Source organism: Loxodonta africana, chromosome 7, assembly GCF_030014295.1.
Source record: "Loxodonta africana isolate mLoxAfr1 chromosome 7, mLoxAfr1.hap2, whole genome shotgun sequence".
NCBI lineage: Eukaryota > Metazoa > Chordata > Mammalia > Proboscidea > Elephantidae > Loxodonta > Loxodonta africana.
In genome coordinates, this window is record NC_087348.1 from 18,250,661 (window position 1) to 18,256,660 (window position 6,000).

Below are 6,000 nucleotides of genomic sequence, written 5' to 3' on the forward strand. Positions count from 1 at the left end.
ACAACAGAAAGAAAAGTTGCCTGGTCTTGTACCCTTCTCACCATTGTTGGATGTTTGAGCCAATTATTGCAGACTCTCATTGAGGGTCTCCCTTTCTCACTGACCCTCGACTCTAACCCCATATTAAAATGTTCATGTTTCTTCTAAAGCAACTTCACTCTCTGTAGCTTCCTCCTGAGGAGGAATAATATTCATCGATTCTTTGAACAGTACCTTGAGTGAAAAATGTTAATTAGGATATTTCAGTTAACCTAATACGCCTTGGAGCCCTGGCACCACAGTGGTTAAGAGCTCAGCTGCTAACCAAAAGGTAGGGAATTCAAATCCACCAGCTGCTCCTTGGAAACCTATGGGGCAGTTCTACCCTGTTGTATAGGTCACTATGAGTCAGAATCGACTTGACAGCAATGGGTTTAATATGTCTTATCTCAGAAGAAGTACAGCTAGAGTGCTCCTAAGAAGCAAGTGTGATGAGACTTTGTCCCACATACTCTGGACATGTTATCCGGAAAGATCGGTCCCTGGAGAAGGACATCATGCTTGGTAAGGTAAAGGTTCAACAAAAAACAGGAAGACCCTCAACAAGATAGATTGACACAGTGGCTGCAACAATGAACTCAAACAAAGCCAAGTATGACCTGTATCTGCCTGGTCAATATACTTGGTTCTTACATTAAAAGTATTTCCCATGCAACAGGGTTCACAATGTGTTGGTCTAACTTGTGCTCCCACATTCAATTCAGGAAAGTGAAAGCAGGTCAGGAAAAGTGGTGCAAGGAGGACACTGTGAGTCCATTTCTTCTAGGAATTAACATGCATTTGAGAGTAACAGCCAGTTCACAACATTAAGACCCGTAAGCTGTAGGGAAGCAAAAGTGAGGCACCAAGAATCGTGCTTAGGCTCTCTGGAGGCCACCCTTATAGGAGAGAGGGTCTTCATGCCCAACCTGGAGTAGTGTTAAAACCAAGGTTCAGAGATGAGTAGCCCATGGCTGCCACCAGTGCATAGTGCACAAAGTAGATCAATAAACATGAATAGATGTAATTATTTACTCAGTATACTATATTATGAGACACTTTGCCTCTGACCTCTGGCCCATTTTAGTGTGAGGACTGCTGATCAGCAAGGAGAAATGCCCAGGCCATGTAGGATGTATAAGCGTTTTACAATGTCATAGATTACCTGGCTGGTACCAGATATAAAAGAAACAGGAGGATTTTGTCATGATGATCTGAGATTGAAGTGGCTATACTGGAAAGGAGAGGATGGCCACAGTAAATCTTTAATCTCCTTCATTTCTCAGATCAACGGATTTCTCAAGTGACAGTACGTCTGCATGTTTATTTTATTTAATTTACTACTGAATTAATTGGTTGCTTAAATCAGGGGTGACTTCTCCTCCAAGCTACACTGATTTTTAGTTCTTTAAAGCTAAACAGTGACCAAAAATTTCCAAACTTCAAGGAACTTGAAGACCATATATAAAAGGTTTTTTTTTAAACTCTTTATTATTTACTTGAACAATATTTTGTATATTCTGTTATTACCTCATCAATTACTGCCTTCAAAAATGAGATAACATTTTTCACATCTCTAAGGATGCGTGGTTATCCATTTGGGGGGTATCAAGCATAAACAATTTTGCCAATAACTGGACATTTACTTTAAAGAGGAGAGGCTTTCTGTTCACTGTTATAAACATATCTGGGTCAGATGTACTTGGCAACAATGACTCCCAGTTGTAACCCCATTATCTCATTTGTGGTTCATTTAATAACCTGTTACCTGTCTAGTTTTCTCATGGGACTTGGGCAAGTGTTACATTTGTTACAAACAATATTCTGAGAAAAGTGCGTACAGACTTAATATGATATTCTAAAGCAGAAAAGAAAATGGTAACTATTTACCCATGCTTTTTCTACAAAACGAAAAAAATGTAGGAATGTACGATGATTGTCAGGCTCTTTGGGCCCGTAAAGAGGAATTTAATCAAGAATTTCCTAGAATAGCAAGTAATTCAATTTTGAAAAACCACTAGGTTGATGAATACTGTTGGATAGGTATGTATGTGGAAGGAGATATACCTGCACGTAGGTTTGGGGCCAGTTTGGAATTTGTACATAGTTTTTAAATCATGTGAAAGCTGAACAGTGAATAAAAAAGATTGAAGAAGAACTGATGGCTTTGAATAAATGTGTTGGAGAAGAACACTGAGTATACTATGAGCTGTCAGAAGAAGGAACAGATCTGTCCTGGAAGAAGTACAGGCAGGGTGCTCCTTAGACATGAGGATGATGAGACCTTGTCTCACATGCTTTGGACTGTTATCAGGAGGGACCAGTCCCTGGACAAGGACATCATGCGTGGTAAGGTAGAGCACAATTAAGCATCTGGAATTCCCATTCTTCTCAATGTTATCCATAATTTGTTATGATCCACACAGTTGAGTGCTTTTGCATAGTCAATAAAACACAGGTAAACGTCCTTCTGGTATTCTCTGCTTCCAGCCAGGATCCATCTGACATCAGCAATGATATCCCTGGTTCCATGCCCTCTTCTGAATCCAGCCTGAATTTCTGGCAGTTCCCTCTCGATATACTGCTGCAGCCGCTTTTGAATGATCTCCAGAAAAATTTTGCTTGCGTGTGATATTAATGATATCGGTCAATAATTTCTGCATTCTGTTGGATCACCTTTCTCTGGAATAGGCATAAATAAGGATCTCTTCCAGTTAGTTGGCCAGGTACCTGTGTCCCAAATTTCTTGGCATAGAGGAGCGAGCACTTCCAGCACTGCATCCATTTGTTGAGACATCTCAATTGATATTCTGTCAATTCCTGGGATCTTGTTTTTCGCCAGTGCCTTCAGTGCAGCTTGGATCTCATCCTTCAGTACCACTGATTCCTGATCATATGCTACCTCCTGAAATGGCTGGTATTTTGGTATAGTGAGTCTGTGTATTCCTTCCATCTTCTTTTGATGCTTCCTACATTGTTTAACTTTTTCTCTGTAGAATCCTTTACTATTTCAACTCAAGCCTTGAATTTTTTCTTCAGTTCTTTCAGCTTGAGAAATGGCAAACATATTCTTCCCTTTTGGTTTTCTATCTCTCTTTGTACCTGTCATTATAATACTTTACTTTGTCTTCTCGAGCCACCCTTTGAAATCTTCTGTCCAGTTCTTTTACTTCATCATTTCTTCCTTTTGCTTTAGCTGGTTGACATTCGTGAGCAAGTTTCAGTTTCCTCTGACATCTGTCTTGGTCCTTTTTTTCTTTCTTGTCTTTTCAATGACCTCTTGATTTCTTCATGGATGATGTCCTTGATGTCATTCCACAACTCATCTGGTCTTCAATCATTAGTGTTCAACGCATCAAATCTGTTCTTGAGATGGTCTCTAAATTCAGGTGGGATATGCTCAGGGTCATACTTTGGCTCTCAGGGACTTGCTCTGATTTTCTTCAGTTTCAGTTTGAACTTGCATATGAGCATTGATGGTCTGTTCCATAGTCGGCCCCCGGCCTTGTTCTGACAGATGATATTGAGCTTTTCCATCGTCTCTTTCCACAGATGTAGTCAATTTGATTTTTGTGTGTTCCATCTGGTGAGGTCCATATGTATAGTCACCGTTCGTGTTGGTGAAAGAAGGTATTTGCAATGAAGAAGTCGTTGGTCTTGCAAAATTCTATCATCAGATCTCCAGCATTGTTTCTATCACCAAGGCCATATTTTCCAACTACCGATCCTTCTCTGTTTCCAACCTGTGCATTCCAATCACCAGTAATTATCAACGCATCCTGCTTGCATATTCAATCAATCTCAGACTGCAGCAGCTGATAAAAATCTTCAATTTCTTCATCTTTGGCCTTAGTGGTTGGTGTGCAAATTTGAATAACGGTCATATTAACTGGTCTTCCTTGTAGGCATATGGATACTGTCTTATCTCCGACAGCATTGTACTTCAGGATAGATTTTGAAACTTTCCTTTTTTTACAGCAAATGTAACACCATTCTTTAATTTCTCATTCCCAGCAGGTAAACTATATGATTGTCTGATTCAAAATGGCCAATACCAGTCCATTTCAGCTCACTAATGCCTAGGGTATTGATGTTTATGCATTCTGTTTCATTTTTGACATTTTCCAATTTTCCTAGATTCATATTTCATACATTCCGTGTTTTGATTATTAATGGATGTTTACAGCTGTTTCTTCTCATTTTGAGCCATGCCACATCAGCAAATGAAGGTCCTGAAAGCTTTACTCCATCCATGTCATTAAGGTCAACTCTACTTTGAGGAGGAAGCTTTTCCCCAGTTGTCTTTTGTGTGCCTTGCAACCTGGGGGGCTCATCTTCTCGTACTATATCAGTGTTCCACTGCTATTCATAAGGATTTCACTGGCTAATTCTTTTCAGAAGTAGACTGTCAGCTCCTTCTTCCTAGCCTATCTTAGTCTGGATGCTCAGCTGAAGCATGCCCTCCATGGGTGACCCTGCTGGTGTCTGAATACCAGTGGCATAGGTTCCAACATCACAGCAACATACAAGGCCCCACAGTATGACAAACTCACAGACATGTGGGGGTGGTAAGGTAGAGTGGCAGCAAAAAAGAGGAGGACCCTCGACCAGATGGATTGACACAACCGTCTGCAACATGACCTCAAACATAGCAACAATTGTGAAAATGGTATATGACTGTGCAGTGTTTCATTTTGTTGTTCACAGGGTTGCTCTGAGTTGGAACCAACTCAACAGCAGCTAACAACAGCAAGATTTACTAATTTATGTATAGCATAACCAGGAAGAATGAAAGTATTCTGCCATTTACATTCCAAAATAACAAATTTCAGTCCTCCAGACTTTAGAGGTTCTACAAGTAACACAACTCCTATTATTTACCAATTTAAATTATTATGAAATTAGACAATCTAGTATTAAAAATCAGGAGAAAATTACCTCCTCTGAAAAAGGCTTACAAAAAGGAATTTTTCAAACCCCAGCTTTCAAATGCCACCTTGGAGCCAGGATTGAGTTCTTCATCCTTCGAACTCCTGGAGCACATTATTTATCGCTGAGAGGTGGTTTTTTTTTGGAACAAGAGGCATGCTACAATCACCTCGGTATCTATTCTTCACGTTGCCAGTACCTCGTGCACCATAGGAACCTGGTAACTGTCAGTTGAATGTTAATTGAAGTAAAAATCAGACAGTATCAGGAACTTTGTTTTTCCCAGACAATTCAAGCATGCCCTTTCCAAAAATCTGAAATTTGTCTCTCAGAAACAATGTTTTAAACAAAATAATAAAACTTAAGAATTTTAAAAACATATCCAAAGTGCACTGGTGGTGCTTGTAGTGGTACTCAGGAGGGAAACGGTGGCAGAGGCAGCTCAGTTCACACACACTCACACAAATCTGAGCCTTAGACTCACCCGTATTTCCCTGCAAGATGTGTTGGTCAAAAGCTTGGTCCCACTGAAGTGGTCAGGTAAGGTAGAGTCTGTTTCTTTTGTTTGTTTTCTTATTATACTTTTGAAAACCAGCATATGATATATAAAACAGCAGTGGGGGAAATGTTCCCAATATAAACTACAAAGGAAAAATTGAACTGAACCCATTAAAATGTACTGAACATCTGCATGACATTTTAAAATAAACTGTCTCCCCAAATTTGATAGATAATATATACTGACTATGGACAATCTGGAAAATAGAGAAAAATAAATAAATAAATAAAACACTGAGAAGTAAATGATAGTAATATACACGTGTGTTGGAAGTTATTGAAGTTTACAGAAAAATAAAATAGCTGCATGGAGGAATCAGAAAGTCAGAAGATAGGGAGTAAGTTGAAGTATTAAATATCAGAAGACACCACAGTAAGACAGTAACATTTAAGCAAAGACTTGAAGGAGGTGGTGGAGTTAGTCAAGCAGATATCTGGGGGGAAATATTCCAGGCAAAGTGAATACTCAGAGAAAGGTCCAAGATGGGAGTGTTT